At 38.1% G+C, this 23,932-nt stretch overlaps 1 protein-coding gene across 1 annotated transcript in view; it reads left to right on the top strand.

The window, feature by feature from the left end:
- The first annotated feature begins 5,794 nt into the window (after positions 1 to 5,794).
- Positions 5,795 to 23,932, top strand: part of PIK3CA (phosphatidylinositol-4,5-bisphosphate 3-kinase catalytic subunit alpha) — an 82,472-nt gene continuing 64,334 nt past the window's right edge. Inside the window, exon 1 of the mRNA XM_052661911.1 lies at positions 5,795 to 5,860. The gene's annotated coding sequence lies outside the window, so the exon portion shown is untranslated. The remainder of the gene's footprint in view (positions 5,861 to 23,932) is intronic.

The following is a 23,932-nucleotide window of genomic DNA, read 5'->3' as shown; positions in this document are numbered from 1 at the left end:
TTTGAAAAGACCCTGGTGCTGGGAAAGACTGCAGGCAGGAGGAGAAGAGAAAAACAGAAGACAAAATGGTTGGATGGCATCACCTACTCAATGGACATGAGTTTGAGTAAACTCTGGGAGTTGGTGATGAACAGGTAGGCCTGGCGTGTTGCAGTCCATGGGATCGGAAAGAGTCGGACACGACTGAGGGACTGAACTGACTAAAAAGTAAATAATACCAGAAGGAAACATGGGTTTTCAGGAACGAATGAAGAAAAATGAAAATGGATGGGTAAGTCAAAAAGATTATTTTTTTTCCACATAGGCTCTCTAAAATATGTACAGGAATGTCTTAGAGATATTGCAAGTTCAGTTCTAAATCACTTCAATAAAGCAAATATCACAATAAAGCAAGTCAAATGAATTTTTTGGTTTCCCACTGCATATTAAAGTTCTGTTTACATGAAATATTACAGTTTATTAAATGTGCAATAGCATATCAAAAATGTACTAATGCATACCTTAATTTTAAAACACTTTATTACTAAAATATGCTAACCATCATCTGAGGCTTCCATGAGAGCAGTAACAACAAAGATCACAGAACACAGATCACAATATAATAATATTTAAAAAGTTTGAAATATCATGTGAATTACCAAAATGTGACACAGAGACATGGAGTAAGCAAATACTATTGTAAAAATGGCATCAATATACTTGTTAACTCATGGTTATCACAAACTTTCTATTTGTAAAAAAAAAAAAGGAATATATTTGCAAAGTACAATAAAATGAAACATGATAAAATACAGTATGCCTGGCTAACTGTTGAAAGCAAAACTTATAAAATTATCTAATGGGATTTCCATATATATAAATTTATACATATACCAACTATACCTTAAAGATCAGTGAGTGAGGCAAAGAGGGACCTATGTGACTGCAAGGAGTCTTTCCACATTTTACTTGAAGTGATGTAATACACTCAGTGGACTGTGAAAGCTTATGTATATATATTGTAAGCCATAGAGCAACTATTAAAAAAATACAAAGAGATATGTCCAAAAAGGCAATATACCAATTAGTTAAAATGTACTATTAAAAATATGCAAATAATCCATAAAATGGTAGGAAAGTAGGAATAGAAAAAAATAGAGAAGAAACAGAAAACAAACAATAAAGTAGTAGGCTTAAAGGCAATCTTATCAACAATTATATTAATATTAAATGTAAATAATCTAAATACAGAGATTACAGAGATTGTCAGACTGGATTAAGAAGAGAGACTTATGTGTTGTCTACAAGTAATTCATTTTAAATATAACAATATAGATAAATAAAAGATAGGAAATACATATATCATGCAAATACTAACCAAAGAAGGTAGAGTGACTACATTAATATTAGAAAAAGTAGATTTCAGATCAGGGATATTACAAGGGATTAAGATAGTACATAATGATAAAAAGAGTCAATTCATCAAAAACACATAAGTCTAAATGTGTGTACAGCTAACAACAGAGCTTTAAGATATGTAAAGCAAAAATACACATAAGCGAAAGGAGAAATAGACAAAGCCACAATTATAGCTGGAGACATCAATGCTCTTCTCTCAGAAACTGATAGAACTACTGCAGAAATCCAGTAAGGATATAGAAGACCTAACATTATCAACTAACTTGCCATGATTGACATAGAACATTGCACCCAATAACACACATAAAATGTTCTATTATAGGGGTACAAACTTGTGTGCGATCAAGAAACAACAGTTAGAACCAGATATGAAATAACTGACTGGTACAAAATAGAGAAAGGAGTTTGTCAAGACTGTATATTGTCACCCTCCTTATTTAACTCAGATGTGGAGTACATCATGTGAAATGCCAGGCTGGACGAATCACAAGCAGGAATCAAGATTGCCAGGAGAAATATCAGCAACCTCAAATATGCAGATGACACCACCATAACGGCAGAAAGAGAAGAAGAACTAAAGAGCCTCTTGATGAAACTGAAAGAGGAAAGCAAAAACGCTGGCTTAAAAACATTAAAAAAAACCAAGATCATGGCATCTGGTCCCATCACTTCATGGCAAATAGATGGGGAAAAAATGGAAACAGTGGCACATTTTATTTTCTTGGGCTCCAAAGTCACTATGGATGGTGCCCGCAGCCATGAAATTAAAAGATACTTGCTTCTTGGATGAAAAGCTATGACAAACCTAGACATCATATTAAAAAACAGAGACATCACTTTGCCAACAGAGTCCATACAGTCAAAACTATGGTTTTTCCAGTAGGCACGTACAGATACGATAGTTGTAGTATAAAGAAGGTTGAGGGCTGAAGCATTGATGCTTTTGAACTGCAGTGCTGGAGAAGACTCTCAAGAATCCCTTGGACAGCAAGGAGATTAAACGTTTAATATTCATTGGAAGGACAGATGCTGAAGCTGAAGCTTCAATACTTTGGCAACCTGATGCAAAGAACTGCCTCATTGGAAAAGACCCTGATGCTGGGAAAGATTGAGGGCAGGAGGAGAAGGGGGCAATAGAGGATGAGACAGCTGGATAGTATCACCAACTCAATGGACATGAATTTGAGCAAATTCTCAGAGACAGTTAAAGACAGAGAAGCCTGACGTGCTGCAGTCCACAGAGTCGCAAACAGTCAGACACGACTTAGCAAGTAAGCAACAAAAGGACATTTACCAAGATACTCAGGCAAAATAAACCTTAACAAATAGAAAAGAACTGAAATCATTAAAGTATTTTTTCTGATCATAACCAAACTAGTAAGTGCTACATGGTAGTTTGTTTTTCTTTGGTGTGTTTTTATTGTTTGACTTGGCAATTTTATAAATCCAAAGTATATTGCTTCATGAATCAAGTTGACTCTTGTTTCCAAATGACTTCAAAGCTTAGCTGTAATTTCAGTGTTTGTTACAGAGTATGTTTCAGTGCACAATACACATTTGAGTATTAGCTATCTTTATTTTCAATGGAAATAAAACCAAAAGGCAAGTAACTATTTTAAATACCTCCTATGTGTTAGAATGAAACAACAGCGTCACCTTGGACATGCTACCTCTTTACTTTAGAAAACAGCTCTTTAATTCTAAAGTATTCCATTTTTTTGTCTTACAGTCAGAATCACAATTTCAATTATTCCTGTAAAACATTCTTTCAGTCTCAGGACCTTACGCAACACATTCCATCATATAGAGGCCTAACATAAACACTGAAGAACAGTGCAAACACCTTCAGAAACAAGATAAAGCAGACAACATATCAATGGTCACCATATAAACCAAATACAGCAATTGTGAATTCAGCAGTAAATGTTAATCCTGTACCATTGAGTAATCATACAAGTACCAGGTATGACATTTTCTGTTGTGACCTGCGTGCGTTCTAAGTTGCTTTAGTTGTGTCTGACTATTAGCAACACCATGGACTGCAGTCCACCAGGCTCCTCTGTCCATGTGATTCTTCAGGTGAGAATACTGGACTGGATTGCCATGCCTTCCTCCAGGGGATCTCCCCGACCCAGAGATGGAACCTAAGTCTCAAGTCTTCTGCACTGGCAAGCAGGTTCTTTACCGCCAGCGCCACCTGGGAAGCATGACACATGTTGTGACACGTGATTTCTTAAAGGCAGATTGAAAAGTGGAAGAAAGTGAAAGTCGCTCAGTCCTGTCCAACTCTTTGTGACCCCATGCACTATATAGTCCATGGAATTCTCTAGGCCAGAATACTGGAGAGGGTAGCTTTTCCAGGCTCCATGGGATCTTCCCAACCCAGGGATCGAACCCAGGTTTTCCACATTGCAAGTAGATTCTTTGCCAGCTGAGCCACAGGGAAGCCCAAGAACACTGGAGTGGGTAGCCTATCCCTTCTCCAGTGGATTTTCCTGACCAAGGAATCTAACCAATGTTTCCTGCATTGCAGGTGGATTCTTTACCAACTGAGCTATCAGGGAAGCCTCAAAGGCAGGTTATTACACAACAAAAATCATATAATGCATGTACCATCTTTCTATTAAAACAAATTTTAGGAAAAAACATGTATTTACTGCAATTTTCCCCCACTATGGACCACCTATTAAGATCTCACTAAACTCTGGGCCTGGGAACACAAATTTGGGAAATGATGCCTTAATGTTTCCTTCGACTAGTAATTCAATATCATTGCTTTTTTTTGTTTGTTTAAATTCCTTTCTCTTGAGTAACACAGTGTTCTGAAAGTGCTGAAAAACACTGGTTCAAGGAAAATATTTAGAAACTTAGATTCCTGAAATATGAGATGAAAACCAGAGCTTAAGAAAAGAGAAAAAGCACAGGAAATACAGAAACGCAGTCAAATGAAACTATGACCACATAAAGGAATGGTTCTTTTTTAGGACTGGTAAGGATGTGTGGTGTTTGAGCAAAATTGGTTATCGGTCAGCTTTCTGCACTGAATGACAAGCTGGATTGTAACATCTCCAGGGCGGGTCACTTTGAAGTCCTCTACTCCTTAAAATGCAAGAGAGGGCCCTAGTTTGAGGACTTGTATTGCAGAATTCTGCTAACCACTGTTTCTACGTCTTTTTAATACAATGAAAGGCCACTAGGGGGAGAAACACGCCGAAAACCTGACCCTTATCAGTAGTGATCTCAAAACGTAACAGATCCTATTACTCTCCAGCAAAAAGAAGCTTCTATGGCACGCAGTATCAAACCACCACCCTGCATCTAATCTGGAACCAAAATGGTTTTTCTAAAGTCTCCGTGGGCACTACGCGAAAAAAGCACGTGTTCTGAATGGTCAGAATGGAATCCTACAAGCTGACTCAGATCTGAAAAAAAGGACATTGCAAAAGGTCTCCCTGAGTGAGTCAAAGTATTGCAGAGGGCTACGGCAGCGCATTCCTCTTTCGGGATGGGCTACAACTTAACCTTACGTTGGCAAAAGGACGCGAAGCAACGTTTTGTAAAAGGCCTTCTAGTATCGATATCCATTTCTGGTTAGCCACTGACAGAGGCGGTTAGCCACTACGTCCCCTCCCCTCGCCCTTATACGAGAGTAAGTCTCATTTCCTCTATGGGCGTAAAAGTGAATGGACCCGCTTGCTCCCGATACGCCTTTCTATATGTCAACCCAGCCCTACAGCTCGTAGAAACAGGCGCTTCCCTGTTGTTCGTACACCTGTGCCTCCACAAGATGACAAAATAGCCTCGCCACTGCAAAAGACGACAGCGTTAAATACCAGCGCGGCACGAAAAAGAGCCACAAAGCCACTCAAACTTCGGGCACAAAACCAAGGCGCAGGCGCACTGGCACACTGTTACCCGATTTGCCCACTTCCCCCTCCTGGTCTCCGCAGTTTCACTTCCCCTCGTTTGGTTCTCTACTTCCGGGGCACAGTAGGCTCGGCCCCTCCTCAGCTCTTACCCTCCTCTACCCGAGGAGGGGGGAGTCGAGGGGGTGGGGAAGAGTTCGTTGTTTGTTTACACGATGTGAGCGGAAAAAGAGACCAATAAAGTTTATTCTGGAAACAAAAGGAAAAAAAAACGGGTGACAGAGAAAGGAGACGGGGGCGGGGGCGTGTGGCGGGGGCTAGCTGGGAGAGGCAGCGAGAAGGAGAAAGCGGCAGTTCCGGTGCCGCCGCTGCGGCCGCTGAGGTCTCGGGCTGCTGCCGCCGCGGCCGCTGGGGCTGGGGCCGCCGGCGAGGCAGGGCTCGGGCCCGGCCGGGCAGCTCCGGAGCGGCGGGGGAGAGGGGCCGGGAGGCGGGGGCTGTGCCGCCCGCTCTCCTCTCCCTCGGCGCCGCCGCCGCCGCCGCCCGCGGGGCTGGGACCCGATGCGGTTAGAGCCGTGGAGCTTCGAGGAGCCCCGAGCGTGAGTAGAACGCGGACAGGCCGGGAGCGGGCGCGGTCGGGATGGGGCCGGGTGGGTGCTGGGGACTCTCGGGCGCGCCCGCCGTCTCGGGCGGGGGCTGCCCGCCCGTCGTCTCTCCCAGCTTCGGCCCGCAGGAGAGTTCGCCTGCGATCCCCGCTCTCCTCCGCCTGCCGCTGGCCTCACCCAGATGCAGAGGCGAGGGCTCGCCGCTCCCTCTTTTCTCCCTCTGGCCGCCGCCTCGCTCTTCGTTTCCTTCCTCTCCCATTTTTGGGGATGGGGCGGCTAGAGACTGAGGAAGTGCGCCCAGGGCCGCCGCCCCGGCCGCGGTGGCTCGGTCCCCCGCGCCCTTGCACATCCACCCGACCCGCGAGCACCGCGGCGTGAGCGATCCCCGGTGCCAAACCGCGAGCTCTTCCTAAGGGGCTGTCACGCCCGAGGACTCCGACCGCGCCAGCCCGGCGACCCTGCGTTTGCCTCATACTGGGTTTGAATCGCCCGGCTGCGGCTTGGAAGGCTACATCCCCGTAGCCCGTAGTTCCTCTCCCACCCTTCCTCTCGAAGTTGTTGTTTTTTTTTCCTTTTAACCGAGACAATCAAACGTATTGGATCTTTCATTCATAGACCTGAGACATTGTCTCGCGATTTGTGTCTTTAATAAGTCTGATATGTGATGCCTGCTGCATAGCTCGTAAGTGGCTCGGAAAGGTAGGGTAGCGCCCAGAATTGGACTGTGTAAACACCAGACGTTCAGCCAGTGTGTTTTGATCGCGGCTTGAGGGGTTTATTTTAGGATGCTAAAGAAATAGTGGTGATGATGGCTAGTTACCAGGCTTAGGAATCGAAAGCTCTTTTGGATGTCATTAATTGGGAAGCTGTTTACGTAGTTACATAAAGGGTAAGGGGAGCGCAATAAGAAAGGCTTCTGTGAAAACAGCCTTCATATTTTTTAATGAAGTAGAGTTGTGATTTCGTTTGGTGAAGCTTCCTCATTCCAGCACTGCGCCTTTGGGCACATGCAGTACATGGGTTTGCGAGATGATGTTTTGAATCGTAGTTTGTGAGGCCTGGGAGAACCCTTGGAAAACTTGGGTAGGTAAACTTCTGTTAACTCAAGTCATCGGGTAATTACTATGGCCACATTTGAACCACTGTGGGCAATACCGGTCGCATGTTTTCCTGATCAGAAGCTGGGTTCTCTGGATATTTGCTTACATTGCACTGTACAAAATTTGTTTATGTACTGGGTTGCGTGTTGTTAAGGAAAGACCTACAAAATACTTAAGATACCACGTTGCTAATTTAATTTCTATAAATCACAGCACGTCTTTATTAATGGATCCTAGAAGCAACTGTAGTGTAAGAATTTGTTAATATGTCTGTATTCAAGTTTTAACATTTTTTAAGACTGAATCATTGAATTCTGGTTGACAGCATAGATCTCTATCTAAACATCACATGTTCTGGAAAATTTTAATTATCAGATTAACTGTTCTGCAGTGTCATCAGCCAGAATTATCTGAAGAGGGCCCAGTGGGGGTGTGTGTGTGGGGGGGTGGGTAGGGGTATTTTGTTTGGTTTTCTGAGTTTTCTCATCGCATCTTTTTGGATAAAATTAAATTTCATCTGTAAGTTTTTTCAAAAGTTTCTTATAGGTTTTTTCCATCATTGTAAAATAGAGTGTTTTCCTATTAAAATCACAGAATAGATGATTGAAAGAAGTGATAGCACATGGTAACAGTCATAGCATCATGGGGGAAATAAAGAGAAAATGAATGAATATTAACTTAATATTTTATCATTGATTCTGTGAATATAAAGTTTGAAAGACATTCCAATCAGTTTAGTTCAAGAATTAAAAATGAAAAAAAAAGAATTAAAAATGAACCACATATAAATGCAGAACAGTGTTTTTATATGTCTAGAGTTTTTTTTCTCAATTTTTAGTAAGTTAAATATAGCATTAAGGAGATGTCACTAAATACAAATGCTGTAAACCCAAAAATTACTGCGTGAAAGTGTATCTTCTCATGGGCTAGATATATGTGCAAGGAGGACTGTAAAAGAGCAATGGCTTTGCCTGGAACAACCCCTTCTTAAAGCAGAGTTTCCTTCCTGTCAGTATAAGAGCCTCTCCATCCCAAATAAATATTACCTTAAAAAAAAAAAAAGGTAAATTTACAAGTAAGATACTTAAATGATAAGATAGGTCATACATTTCCAAAAAGAGTTCACTTGTTTCCTTTATTGAATTAAGAATTTTTAACATTTACTATTACCATTTAAAAGTCATTTGCTCTGTTGATCTGTTTATCTGAAAAGGGCTAACTTAATCCCATTTGATCTCTTTAGCAACAAAAATAGCATTAAAAGGATCACTTCTCTATTTTATTATTTAAATATCTTGAATTTCAAGGGAGGGGTGATTCTGTAAATGAAATGTGTTTCTTAAGCATCATAAAAGATTTTATCTCTGAAAATATTTATGATCCTTAAATTTGTGCAAGTGTAGAAGCATAAATCTTGGAAAATCAAGGTTTATATTAGTATAGTTATTGAGCTGTTTTTTTAAGTATGTTTATCTTGAGCTACAAAACAATCCTGTAGAGAAGCAGTACTGCTGTCTCTGAGAAATGACATTTTAATCTAAGGTCGGACAAGTATCAGGTGACAGACTCATTGACAAAATGAATGCTTTGTGACTCCTTTCGTTTTATTATGCTACCTCTAACTTGCTCCAGCCTGCTTTTTTTTTTTTCAGCCTGCTTTTTTATAAAGAAACTAGAGCCCATAGATCACCTTTTCCCTTATTTGTAGTAATAAATGGATGTGTTTAATTCCCCATATAGCTTAAACAGTGGTTTTTGATTCTGGCCACACATTAGAATCATCTAGTTAGCTTTTTAAAAATATCAGTGCCAGGGTCTCGTTCCTGGAGATTCTGGTTTAATTGGTCTGAGATGGAGCCCAGATATCTGTTTAAGTTCCCCAGGTAATTCTAATAGACACGATTGTAAAGCCCTTGCTTTCTAAGACCCGTATGATTTGTTTCTTTTCTTCTAATTTCATCTCTCCTTTTTTTTCCTACAGCTCCCTTGGCCTTTTCCTGCTTCATGTGCCAGTGCTATTTGCTTTTCATGAGACATTTGCACACTCCATACCCCTTGTTTAACTGGCTGACTCCTACTCATTTTTCATATCAGTTCCTTTGAAAAGTCTAGTCTGGGTCAGGTGCCCTTGCTTCCTGTTCCCATAACATCTTGTGCCCCTACTGTCAGAGCATTGACTCAGTGCATTGGCAATTGCCAATTTATTTGTCTGTATCTTCCACCAAGATGTAAATTTTATGAGAACGCTAGGGGTTTTATCTTATACAGTTACGTTCTCATTGTCAAGTACAGTAGCCAGTACATAGTAGTTATTCAGTAAATAAATATATTGGCAACAGACTTCTTTACAACATTAATAATTTACAAATGCCTATTGAGTTTTTATACTATATTTGTTCACTAAAAATATACATCCCTAACCTGCCACACATATGTATTTTAATTGGAGACATTTGGGATGTTCTAAAGTACATATAAATTATATCGAGTGACACTCAAACTCCCCCCCCACACACACAAATAATTAAACACAGAACCGTGCTAGAAATCAGGAGATGTGAATTCAGATCCTAGCCTCACCACAAGAGTGTGTCCTTGGGCAAGTCTCAATCTTTTAGGGCCTCAGTTTCCTCATCTGTATTGTACTGAATGCTCTACATGGTACTACTCAGTGCTTTAGCCTTAAAAACCTATGAGTACTAAAAATACTGACTTTGGAAAATCTGAACCTCCTTGGTTCAAACCCTGGCTTCTATGCTTACTGGCAGAATTACTTTGGACAGATTTCTTAATATGTATAATGAGAGTAATTACTACTCAACAGAGTTGTTATTGTTTTTGTTTTTGTTGAATTAAATGAGTGTAGATCCAGGAAAGTTTTGGCCAGGATCAGATGCCTAATACATGTTCATTTCCTTTCCCCTTTGAAAGTGTTAGATCTCATGAGTGGACTTATCTGAGATAAGAAAAAAGATAGTTTATGTAATACATCCTGTTTTCCACTTTGCTGACTGCTAACTTTACAGGTGTGACTAGGGACCAAGAACCACGTGGCTTTTAGTTTCATTTTCTTGGAACCCTATTCCACTGTCAAACATCCAGGTGTTAGTTAACCTGCCTGGGAAATAATTATGCCTTGAAGTTTGAACCATGACAGGAGCGTCCCTGATAGCTCAGTGGGTAAAGAATCTCCCTGTAGTTCAGGAGACCCAGGTTTGATCCCTGGGTGGGGAAGATCCCCTGGAGAAGGAAATGATAAACCACTCCAGTATTCATGCCTGGAAAAATCCCATGGACAGAGGAGCCTGGCGGGCTATAGTCGATGGGTCCCAAGAGTCGGACATGACTTAGCAACTAAGCCACCATGACAGGGTAGCAAGTATCAAGCTATTTCTATATCATAATACATAATATGCAGGAAGGGAGAATCTGAACTGATGACCTCATACCATCGCCAAAGATCAGTAAAATCAGGCCTGACCATTCCAAAAGAATGGAACAGATTAAAACTAAGAGTGATTTACAAAAAAGACTCAGATTTTGGTGAAGTCTCTGTTTGCCAGGTCTTAAAATTCAGGGAGTTTTTTTATTTAGTAAATTTTAGTAAAAATTACTCAGTAAATAGTAATTTTATTTAGTAATTTCCAGGAGATATAGGAAGTATACCTCTGGTCAGGACCAATTGCAGAAGATTGTTCTCGATGTCAGATTAGCAGTTACAGGTATCAGCAAACTGAAGTTATTGATATTTTTCTCTGGGAGCTTTGTATCTTAATTTTATGTGTTTATTGTAACCTTTATTTATTTAGTAACCTTTATTTATTTGGTGACACAGTGTAACAATATCTCTGCTGAAGTTTCTTAATGCCAATCTTATTTTTGTATAAATCAAATTGACTTGTCTGAGTTTTCCCTTAAGTTTATGTCTTTGTTTTGTTTTTAATTTTTAACGACTTTAGCGTATTATTTATATATTTATTTTTATTTGTTGGCCACACCTCAGGGCATGTGGGATCTCAGTACCCCAATCAGGGGTCAAACCCACATGCCCTGCAGTGGAAGCATGGAATCTTAATCACTGGACCACCAGGGAAGTCCCTTAAGCTTATATTTAAAGTGAACTTTATTAATTATCTTTTAAGAAAAGATATGTAATAAAAATTAAAAATAGTTGTGGAGAAACTGAAGTCCTAAGAGTGTAAAAAAGAAGCATGAGGCAACACACAGTGAAGTCTAAGGATTCGACTTAAAGGCTTGTGGTTTCCATTGTTCAGAAAGGTTATTCAGCCTTAGATAAACTGATAATGTTTTATAGCCACTTATGTTATTTGTATTTAATCCTTTATTAATATGAATCAGTTGATACTGGTTAAGAAATTTTTATATGTTCTCTCTCCCTCTCCTCAACTGTACAATTTGGGGAGTTTAATGTCAAAATACTTTAATAAAAAGTTTCAAAGTTTATAATAAAAGTGGTGGCTTAGAGCTATTTCTTGAAGTTTAATGTTTCTTACAGTGAAACTGTTTTTAGAATGGATTATAATGCTCTGGTTTGGATGGCTGAAAGACCAAATTCCAATCCCAAACTGCCACTTTGTATTTGTCTCTGGGGGAAAGGAGGCAGACCATATCACATCTTTGCTGCTCTTTAATATGCTACTTGCTAGTAACTCATTAATTAATGAGATAGTTTAAGTAATCCCAGTTCTATACAATTATTTAAAAGAAAATGTATACAGACTAATTATTTTAAATTTATACCTAGTACAGGAATAACACACTTCAGCGTTTGGTCTGACAATTAAACACTCGTCTCTTCATATCATTTTGCTAGTTAGCTTGATAGTTTATCTGAATTACACTCATTTATAAGAGGTTAAGTTTTAGTATCTTTTAGTATTAATATTAATTGGAATTGTTACAAAGGAGTCACTGTGTTAGGGCCAGCATTACCATTTGAAATAAGTGTGAGATTTTACAAAAGGTAGAAGTTAAGTATTCTTACAGACAATGCTTATCTGGTACACTTCAGGTTTTAAATATTTGTGTAGTGGAAACCAAGGAAGTCAGTGTTGTGATGTAAAAATAGCTGCATTAGGATAGAAACATTCTGTTCTGATCATAATTCTCTTGCCAGACTCACCAGGGGTTAGTAAAATTCTGTAGAGAGACGCATCTTATAAAGCACTATAGAAATTTAAAGCAATATTATGAGGATAATTTTAAGCATAAAATTTTTTTTAACAGGAGGAGACTGTGTTCATTCTTGCATCCTTAGCACCTAGCATAGTACCCAAAAGTAGGTGATCAGTAAGTGATATTATTGCAGTAGAATCATAACTGGGGATCAAAACACTTATCTTTCTATCAGTTAGTAGCTATATACTTTAAACTATCTGAAAATTAATAAATTGCTATGTGTCAGTCTTAGTTGATCATTTATTGTGTATAGGTTCGAATTATAGGAGGTATTTTTCTATAAGTAAACTAGTTGCATATTTCCATTGATGTTTGTAGACATTTTTAACAAAGATTAATAGGTTAGGAATAGCTATTTCCTAGAAGAACACTGAATCAGGAGTCTGAGAATCTAGGTTCTGTCTAGCTCTTTGGCCTTAGATCTTGACCTTTCAGCACTTGTTTGATTCCTAGCATTTTAAAGCCTATTTTTTATTTCAGGGAGGACTAAGTAAGCCATTCCCTAGAGAGAAGATGGCCTATCTCAGTTTATTGTTATCTTCAGAAGAGAAAATCTCTTTTATCTACTTGTTTATAAATTTGCACATATTTGAAGGCCCTTCTGTGAAATTCTGACAGAAAAAAACTGCCATCAGAAAAGAATGGACTGGAAAGATTTTTTGCTTTCTCTCCAAAACTGTCAGGGACTTGGGAGGATCAAACTTATAGCAGGCATGCCCTTTTTGGTTACTGGCACTGAGAGCAGTTAAGTTTCTGACAGACATTGAAAGCAGATCATCCGTTGCACTCCAGTTGCCAGGGTTTTGAAGGCTGGCAAACCTGTCTCAGCACCCTTAATAGCCATTGGCAATCTTCCTTACTTTAGTTAAAGACTTCTAGGAAAATATGTCCCATAATTTCCTTTGGTAACTCATCCCACTAGTTGGTTTTCAGAAAATACGTTCTAATCTTAGAAACATAATTCCAGAGGCAGAGTAAGGCTCTTTTTTCAGATGTGTCCTCTGTTGTACATAAAAATGTATGAAAAGATGGCAAAACTAATTGTCCTTAATCAGGAAACAGTGATGTGTATGCTATTGATTTGTTGTTTCTATAAATGTTCAAGTCACTCACTTTCAACTTTTGAATAGGTTTTAACCAGCAAACTGTTCAGGTAATGAGATATTATGTAGAATTAGTTTGATTATGTACTTCATTTTTCAACAAGCTAAGCAGATTTGGGTTGCTCTTCTTTGACAGATCATGCTTTTCCAAGTGCTTTTCTGATGGACTTACTGCAGGTCTAGACCTGAAAGTACTATTGCATTTTGAAACAATTGATTGCCTTTAGCCTGAAAGCAAGTGAATTGTGTGTGTTTTGGGTTTTTTCCTTAAGAGGTTAACCTCTTGACAGGTACAAAATCCTTCAAGTTTTCTGCCAAATAAGCTAGTATTCTGGAATATAGATTTTTGGAACATATCATCAAAGGTAAATCAGCATTAAAGGTAAAAATTATTGGGAAAAAGATTGAAATTAGGCACTATTGTAAAGTCAGTATGAAATCAAACTACATATGACAGCAAAGAAAGGAAAAATTACATTTTCACATTGTCATTTTATACTTATTGTAAAGATTAATAGTAACATCATTTTATTTTCCATATGAAGATTTCCTTAAAATCTAGTGGCTTCTTTTTTTCTTTGCAATTGATACCTTGATAGGCAGCATCTTAAAGTATTTATGAAAGTGATATTTGTATTCTTTTTCTATATACCAATTGTAAAGGTTGGACATGACTTTTTCAAAGCAGTTTCTGTACTTGATAATTAACAGTGGTAGTAAGATTCAAAGCAGTTTATAATATTAGTAATGTTATGGTTCAGAGACGGGTAGTTTGTTTTCTCTTCAGTATAAGGGACCAACTTTCAACTTTCTTAGTGATATTGTAGGACTTAAGATTTACTCAAAATCACTGTGAATAATTTTGACTGTTTCTATGCAATGAGAGCCTAAAGCCTTGTGTTGTTCACAGACACTACTAATATTCGGCTAAATGATCTACTGATGTGCAGTGACTGAAGCACAGCTAAACGTGTCATGTGATGGTGTTTTGTTGAGTTTAAATATCAGATACATAAATCTGTTGAGTACATTCCTCTTGCAGATAATATTTTTCCCCAGTCACAATGGGGTCAAGTAGAATATTTAAAGTCAGAACAGTCTTAGAAAATCCGTAAAATATGGTCAGTGTGTGTAGGCTTCTTCAATTTTTCTTTTCCTAAATATATGTCCCAATGGCTAAGAGCATGTGCTCTGAAACCAGACTATCAAAATTACTAGTTTTGTAATTAAGAGCAAAATTATTTACCTGTCTAGGTTAAATAGTCTCTTGTTCATTCACCAAGTTGTGTCTGACTCTTTGCAACTTCATGGACCGCAGCATGCTGGGCCTCTCTGGGTTAATACATAATTCCTTATTTGTAGAAGAGGGATAATAACAGTACCTACATCATAATATTATAATGAAGGTTAAATGCCAAATACATGAAAGCATTTAGAACAGTGCCTACCATCAGCCTACCAGGCTCCTCCATCCATGGGGTTTTCTAGGCAAGAGTACTGGAGTGGGTTGCCATTGCCTTCTCCGAGTACATAGTAAGCACTCAGCAAAAATCTGTATGCTGCTTGAGAGCATTAACCATGTCATGTTCATTAGTTCATTTTGGGGTTTTAACATTTTGTAGTGAATTGAATCCTGGCCATTTTGAGAATTTACTAATGGATCCTATCTCTGAAGAATGAGTAAGGTTCCTGTCTAACAAACTTCCAGAGAAGGCAATGGCACCGCACTCCAGTACTCTGGCCTGGAAAATCCCATGGACAGAGGAGCCTGGTGGGCTGCAGTCCATGGGGTAGCTAAGAGTCGGACACTACTGAGCGACTTCACTTTCACTTTCATGCATTGGAGAAGGAAATGGCAACCCCACTCCAGTGTTCTTGCCTGGAGAATCCCAGGGATGGGGGAGGCTGGTGGGCTGCCATCTATAGGGTCACACAGAGTCAGACACGACTGAAGCAACTTAGCAGCAGCCGCAGCAGCAGCAGCAGCAGCTAACAAACTTCTTGACATTACTGCTTGCTTTTGTTCTATTACAGTTTTTTAAAGTTTCATACTCACTCTGAGAATTTGAATTCTATTTCATACCTAAGAGAAGTTAGCATATAGAGATTCAGCATGATTGGAATGAGGGATTTGTGGACAGAAAGGAATTAAGTAAATGGACGTACATTTTTCACATCTAATCTGAGCTTCTTATGGATTAATTTTCCCTGTCCATTCTTAGAATCTCAGAATCCCCAACAGATATCTTTTTTCTTTTTTTATTGAAGTATGACTGATTTACAATATTAAATTAGTTTCAGGTGAACAACATAGAAATTCAATGTTTTTCTGGATTATACCCCATTTAAAGTTTTTATAAAATATTGGCTATCTTCATATGCTGAACAGTATGTCCTTATAGCCTGTTTATTTTATATTTATTTATTAATTTGTAGCTCTTGACTTCCTACCCCTATATTTCTCCTCCACTTCCCTCCTCCCCACTGGAAGCCACTAGTTCTCAATATTTGTGAGTCTGTTTCTGTTCTATTTTGGCGTTTATTTTTTAGATTCCATGTAAGTGGTAACATAGAATATTTCTTTCTCTTTATGACTTATTTCACCAAGCATAATACTCTTGAGGTTCATCCATGTTGTTGCAGATAGCAAAATTTCATTCTTTCTATGGCTGAGTAATATTCCATTGTATGCATACATACCACATCTTCATCCGTTTTCATCTGTTGGTGGACATTAAAGTTGCTTCCATCTCTTGGCAGTTATAAATAATGTTGGTATAACCCTGATGGTTCAGCCGGTAAAGAATCCGCCTGCAATGCAGGAGACACAGGAGATGGGGGTTCAGTCCTTGAGTCGGGAAGATCTGGAGGAGGAAAATGGCAACGCACTCCAGTATTCTTGCCTGAAAAGTCCCATGGCCAGAGGATACAGGCAGGCTACAATCCAAAGGGTCGCAAAGAGTCAGACATGACTGAGTGACTAAGCATGCAATATTCATGAACATTAGGGTACCTGTATATTTTTGAATTATAATTTTGTTTTCTTTGGATATATACCCAGGAGAAAAGGAATTGCTGGATCACATAACAGTTCTATTTTTAGTTTTTTGAGGAACCTCCATACTGTTTTCCACAGTGGCCACACCAATTAACAGTCCCACCAACAGTGTACAGAGTTTCCCTTTATTCCACATTTGCACAAATATTTGTTATTTGTGGTGTTTTTGATGATAGCCATTCTCACAGGTGTGAGGTAGTATCTCAGTTGTGGTTTTAATTTGCATTTCTCTAACGATTAACAAGCTTGAGCATCTTTCTGTGTGCCTGTTGGCTGTCTGTGTGTTGTCTTTGGGAAAATGTCTGTTCAGGTCTTCTGCACACTTTTCAATTGGGTTGTTTGTTTTGGGTGGGTTTTTTTTTTTTTGGTGTTGGGTTGTGTGAGCTCTTTATATGTTTTGGATGTTACCCCTTATCGGTCATATCATTTGCAGATATTTTCTCCTATTCTTTAGGTTGTCTTTTTGTTTTGTTAATGGTTTGCTTTGCTATGCAAAAGCTTTTAAGCTTAATTAGGTTTCACTTACTTTTGCTTTTCTTTTCTTTGACGGTAGGAGACAGATCCAGAAAACACAATTTATGTCAGAGATTGTTCTGCCTATGTGTTCTTCTAGGAGTTTTATGTTTTCCAGTCTTATAGTTAGGTCTTTAATTCATCTTAAGTTTATTTTTGCTTATGGTGTGAGAAAATGCTCTAATTTCATTCTTTTGCTGTTCATTTTTCCCAGCACCACTTATTGAAGAGACTGTCTTTTCTCTGTTCTATATTCTTGTCTCCTTTGTTGTAGATTAATTAACCACAGGTGCATGAATTTATTTCTGGGCTCTTTATTTTCTTTCATGAATCTGTCTGTTTTTGTGTCCATACCTTGATGATTTGATAACTGTAACTTTGTAGTGTAATCTTAACTCCAGCTCTGTTCTTTTTTCTCAAAATGGTATTGGTTATTTGGGATCTTTTGTGGTTCAATATAAATTTAAGATTGTTTGTTTTAGTTCTGTAAATGTCTTGTATATTTCGACAGGAATTGTATTAAACCTGTAGATTGCTTTCAGTAGTGTGGACATTTTAACAACATTAATTCTTCTAGTCCATGAACGCAGGATTTTTTGTATTACTTTGTATTATCTTCAGTATCCTTCATCAGTGTTTTATAGTTTTCGGAATATAGGTCTTTCATCTCCTTGGTTAAGTATATTCCTTGGTATTTTATTCTTTTTGATGTGAGTTTATATGGGGTTGTTTTCTTACCTTCTAGTAGTTCATTATTAGTGTATTAAAAAAGCAACTGACTCATATAAACTGATCTTGTATCCTGCAGCTTTACTGAATTCATGTTCTAATAGTTTTTGTGTAGAAACTTTAGAGTTTTCTATATATAGTATCATATCATCTACAAATTGGAGAAGGCAATGGCACCCCACTCTAGTACTGTTGCCTGGAAAATCCTGTGGGTGGAGGAGCCTGGTAGGCTGCAGTCCATGGGGTCGCTAGGAGTCAGACACGACTGAGCAACTTCACTTTCACTTTTCACTTTCATGCATTGAAGAAGGAAATGGCAACCCACTCCAGTGTTCTTACCTGGAGAATCCCAGGGATGGCCAGCCTGGTGGGTGCCGTCTGTGGGGTCACACAGAGTCGTGGGTGCCATCTGTGGAGTCGCACAGAGTCGGACACGACTGAAGCAACTTAGCAGCAGCAGCAGCATCTACAAATAGTGAGTTTTACTTCTTTCCTTGGCTGCTACTTCTTTCTCTTGTCTGATTTCTGTGGCTAGGATTTCCAGTACTGTGTTAAATAGAAGTGGCAAGGGTGGGCATCCTTGTCTTATTCCTGGTTTTAGAGGAAAAGCTCAAAGCTTTTCACCATTGAGTATGATATTAGCTGTGGGTTTATCATGCTGCTGCTGCTGTCACTAAGTCATGTCCAGTCCTTTGCGATCTCGTGGAATATAGCCTGCCAGGCAAGAATACTGGAGTGGGTTGGCATTTCCTTCTCCATAGGATCTTCCCAAACCCATGTCTCCTGCTTGGCAGGTGGATCCTTTACAACTGAACCACCTGGGAAGCCCTGGGTTTGTCGTAGATGGCCCTTATTATGTTGAGATATGCTCCCACTATACCAACTTTGCTGAGAGTTTTTATCATGAATGGATGCCAAATTTTGTCAGATGTTTTTTCTCCATCTATTGAGATAATCATGTGGTTTTATCCTTTCTTTTGTTAATGTGGGATATCACACTGATTTGGAGATATTAATTATCCTTGCATACCTGGAATAAAACGCACTTGACCATGGTATATGATCCTTTTGATATATTTGTAAATTCTGTTTGCTAATATTTTGTCAAGGGTTTTTGTATCTATATTCATCAGAGATATTGACCTGTAATTTTCTTTTTTTGCAGTATTATTTATTTGATTTTGGTTTCAGGGTAATGGTGGCCTCATAGAATGAATTTGAGAGTGTTCTTCCTCTTCAGTTTTTTTGGAATAGTTTGAGAAGTATGGATATTAGCTCTTCTTTCTATAATTGATAGAATTCCTCTGAAGCCCACTGGTTCTGGACTTTTGTTTGCCCCCGCAGCAACTATCTTAATAGCACTCTACCATGGGGCTTCCCTGGTATCTCAGTGGTAAAGAATTTGCCTGACAGCGCAGGAGACGTGGGTTTGATCTCTGGGTCAGGAAGATCCCCTGGAGAAAAAAATGGCAACCCACTCCAGTGTTTTTGCCTGGGAAATTCCATGGACAGAGGAGTGGGGGGCTGCAGTCCATGGGGTCGAAACAATCGGACACAGCTTAACAAATAAACAACAAATTGAAGCAGTAATTGTTACATGCTACTGGGTATTTCCTTTCCCTGTCTTTCTTCATGCACTAGATGGTGATTGTGTCATATTGTCACATAGCTGTTGTGTTACATAGCTTTTGTAGAATTCTCATGTCGTGTTTTAAAGCTTCTCCATTATACTTGCTGTGACGCCTTAATGAATACAGATTTAACTCTTGTGAATCATTCTGTTCGTTACCTAGTTTACACTGACTGGACATTGTGTAAACCTTACAAGTCATTTACATGAAAATAAGGAAAGCAGTCATGTGTTCTGAATATTTTCATCAGTTTATCTCTTAAGTCTTTGCCGTAATCACTAAGGTAACTAGTTACCTGGCATCATAGATGGAAGTTTATGTGGCATCACCTACCTGGTTTCAGTACCATGGTTGGCACCTTATATAAATGAGACTGTTAGTTAGTATTTATGTTTTTGGTAACTCTGTATGAATTTGTTTTCTTACCTCTTTTAGCTTTTAACAGTTTTCACTAGACCACTCTTGATGGTCATACAAGGTAATTTATTTTTCTCAAGTTGATGATCCCATAGTCTGTCTATCATATAACAGGAAAATAATAGTAGTAAAACCTGCACACTTTAAAAAAACTTCACACATTATTGTAATTAATTTATATGGAGATTGCTTAAGAAAGTGTCTATCATTTTTGGCATAATTGTTCAACATTTTTCATTATTACTTGCTCTTAAAGAATTGTTAGCATACTCCCAAGCATTTTTTATGCGTGTAAAACTGTATAGAATTTTGTGTCTTTGGGGAGGGGGGAATGATACGCATAATGAAAAGTTTTTTTTTTTTTTTAATGGCAGTGGACTGCGCTTGTACTGACAAAGAATTAATTGACAGTCTGTGGGAGAAAATTTCTTTTATTTTCTAAATGTACCTACTAATATATAAATTGTTTTAGTTACCTCAAACCCAGCAGCAGCAAACTTTAATATCATGAATCTGGGAAAGGGGAATGTTATGGACTTTACGCGTGTTACTCCCTTAATCTTCACAGTAGCACTTCAGTACGCATCCTCTCTTCATTTCACAGGTTAGGAAACTGAAGTTCCACATCTAATCAGTACAGTGGAATTGCATCACATTGAATTTACAAGAATTCAGTTATACATATTAATACTAAGCCAAAAGTAAAAGCATGATGAAAGCAATCATTTAAATATTGCAGTCACATTCCACTACTGAGCTTTTGCTTAAAGTAGACATGAAATTAAAGATGTGAATTTGCTGTTACCTCAATCTGGTTTCAGTGTGTAGGCATGGACTCACTGTGTTGAGCGTGATTCTGTTATTCAGACCTGTGTGATGTTCATGCAGTATGACCATTTCTCTTGTGTAGAACTAAAGAAACAGCACCATGTTCCAATGTTGAAAGAGAAACTGTTGTTTTAGACTTGCTGAGCAATTGTGTTGATTTCTAAGGTGGCCTATAGACATGACCACAACAAATTATCATCTCTCTGGTACATGCACGGACATGAGGAAATCCACACCATTTTAAATACTAGATATATTTTATATATTCTGTATATAATTTTGTGTTCTAAATTGATGTATATATTAATATATTATTATCTTTACACAAAACATATTTTTGTACAAGGTGGTGTACAAAAAAACATACACTGTAATTTATGGGGGATTTAAGAGACCTTTTTTCAGGAAAATGTTGACTCTAAATCCACAGACTATGTATGTATGTTTGCTGCTATACACCCACGACCTAGCATGTTACCAAGTACAAGGTTTATTGAATAAATGGGGAAAAAATGTTTAATCATTCAGCAACTTAAGTTTTTTAAAATAAAAATATACATATGGTGATCACATTTTCTCAGCCCAGATTTTGAAGGCACTTTTGAAAAATCTGCTTTATCCCCCAGATGGATTAGTCTTAAATCATATTAGAATAATAAGAAAATAGAATATTAGAAATTACAACTGTCTCATAACATCTGGTCCTAATATGACCACTAGACTTATTGTTATTTATGTTTCTTTCCTTTCTCCCATCTGTTCTTTTATATGCATATGAATTTGCTGAAGGAAGTACAACCATACTAGACAGAATTTATTTTATGAAAACCTAAATGGGTTTCTGCTCTTTCACCTAGAAAAATGGAAAGACTAGAGATAGAAAATATAAATAGGGTGACAAATGTATGTGTTATTCTTACCTCCTTATGTAATTATTCCCTTTGTACAACCTCTTCTTCAATTCCCATCTGGTTTGTGAAAGGAAGAAGAACTTCCCCTCAGTCCCTTGAAAGAGCTGAGCTGCCAGATATTATTCTTTTTTAGCTGGTCCAGAAGATGTGTCTCCTGGGCCATGAAGACATGATCTCTTTCTTACATTGGCAGGGGAGGAAAGGCTTGATACAGTGAAATAGGACATTTGCTTGTAATGCTAGATCAGAACCAGAATATCTAACCTACCTGCTAACTGCATGACATTGAATAAGCCACTAATGTTTCATAAGCCTGAAAAGTTGATGCTATGTGGCTAGTGACTGAAGAGAGATTTTCAGGGTAGTACTATGTTCCAGACAGAGAAGGAAATGGCAGCCTACTCCAGTGTTCTTGTCTGGAGAATCCCATGGACGGAGGGGCCTGGTGGACTGCCATCTGTGGGGTTGGAAAGAGTCAGACACGACTGAGCAACTAACACACACACACACTATGTTCCAGAAGTGAGCTTATGCAAACAAACTTTAAGGATGTAGAAGTAGCTCAGTCGTGTCCGACTCTTTGCAATCCCATAGACTGTTGCCTACCAGGCTCCTCCATCCATGTGGGTTTCCATTTCCTTCTCCAGGGGGTCTTCCTGACCCAGGGATCAAACCCAGGTCTCCCACATAGCAGGCAGACATTTTACCATCTGAGCCACCAGGGAAGCCCCAAGGATGCAGAACTCAAATGAAATAGCAACTGTAAATAAAATAGGGAAAATAAGTCAACAATATATTAAGTCTATTTATGATTACCAAATAGAAATTATTCTAAATGAAGAGGTGGCTTAATATGAAATTTTATAATTCATAGATCAATAAATCCAGTAAGGGAAGTAAAGATCATATCAATAAATATGGAAAAGAAAGTAATAATTTCCTTTTGTTTCTTTAAAAACCAGGAACAAAGAGAAGTTTTAACCAAATATATCAAATTGAAAGCTGAAGTAATGGTTAATGGTGAAACACTAGAGAAGTAACCATTTTTAAAAATTTGGAAACCTATTATCACTATATTGTTATATAAATTGTTCTGGAAGTTCTGACCAATACAGTAAGACTTGAAATAGAAACAAGAGGAGTAAATACTAAAAAAGAAGCCACACAGTCCCATTTTCAGTATGATGTAGTTGCATTTGTAGGAAAACTAATTGAGAAATTACTAGATTTAGTAAGAAAAGAATATAGAGTAACTAGATTTAAGACAAATGGTTTAAAATTAGTGGTTCTTGTTTATGGTAGCAATAATTGTTTAGAAAATATATTTAATATAAAAGAAATAATTTTTAACAATATACCAAAGAGAGTTAAATTATGTTCATAAGAAATATATGAACTCATGTGAAGAAACCTAAAAACTAATGAAATATAGACAGAGTATGGGTACAATGAGGAGAGTGTCATTGCAACTGTTATAAGTACCAGTTTGTCTCAAGCACAACTATGAATTTAACATAATCCTAATTCTTCAAAATGTCAGAAATTTGAACAAGAGAGTAAAACAGGTAAAATGAAATAGATTCTAAGTGAAAAATGAAGAACAATGTCAGAGAGCTAATCCTATCACCCTATCAGATATGAAAATATACTATAAAATGCTAATAGTAAATCAAGGACTTGGATACTGGTATAAGCATTGATAGTAAAGTTGGTAAAGGAAATAAAGATCCCAGAAACAGACATTCTGAATGTAAAATGGGAGTTCAGAAATCAGTAGAAAAAGGAAGACATTCAATAATTGTTTTTGAGAGCATTAAGTAGAAAAACAAAATCAATTTGATCTTTATCTCATCTTCTATAACAGAATAAATTCTGGATTAATTGAAGGGTTAAGTGAAATAAATATTTTTATGCTAAGATCGTAATGACCCAGATAACCACGATGGTGTGATCACTCACCTAGAGCCAGACATCCTGGAGTATGAAGTCAAGTGGGCTTTAGGAGGCATCACTACGAACAAAGCTAGTGGAGGTGATGGAATTCCAGCTGAGCTATTTCAGATCCTAAAAGAGAATGCTATGAAAGTGCTTCAGTTCACATGCCAGCAAATTTGGAAAACTCAGCAGTGGCCACAGGACTGGAAGAGGTCAATTTTCATTCCAGTCCCAAAGAAAGGCAATGCCAAAGAATGTTCAGACTACCACACAAAAGGACTTATCTCACACGCTAGCGGAGTAATGCTCAAGATTCTCCAGGCCAGGCTTCAACAGTATGTGAACCGTGAACTTCCAGATGTTCAAGCTGGTTTTAGAAAAGGCAGAGGAACCAGAGATCAAATTGCCAACATCCGTTGGATCATTGAAAAAACAAGAGAGTTCCAGAAAAACATCTACTTCTGTTTTATTGACTATGCCAAAGGCTTTTGACGGTGAGGATCACCACAGACTGTGGAAAATTCTGAAAGAGATGGGAATGCCAGACCACCTGACCTGCCTCCTGAGAAATCTGTATGTAGGTCAAGAGGCAACAGTTAGAACTGGACATGGACAATAGACTGGTTCATAATTGGGAAAGGA

The sequence above is a fragment of the Budorcas taxicolor genome, chromosome 1 (assembly GCF_023091745.1).
Source record: "Budorcas taxicolor isolate Tak-1 chromosome 1, Takin1.1, whole genome shotgun sequence".
Taxonomy (NCBI): Eukaryota; Metazoa; Chordata; class Mammalia; order Artiodactyla; family Bovidae; genus Budorcas; species Budorcas taxicolor.
This window is presented reverse-complemented; position numbering and strand designations above follow the sequence as displayed.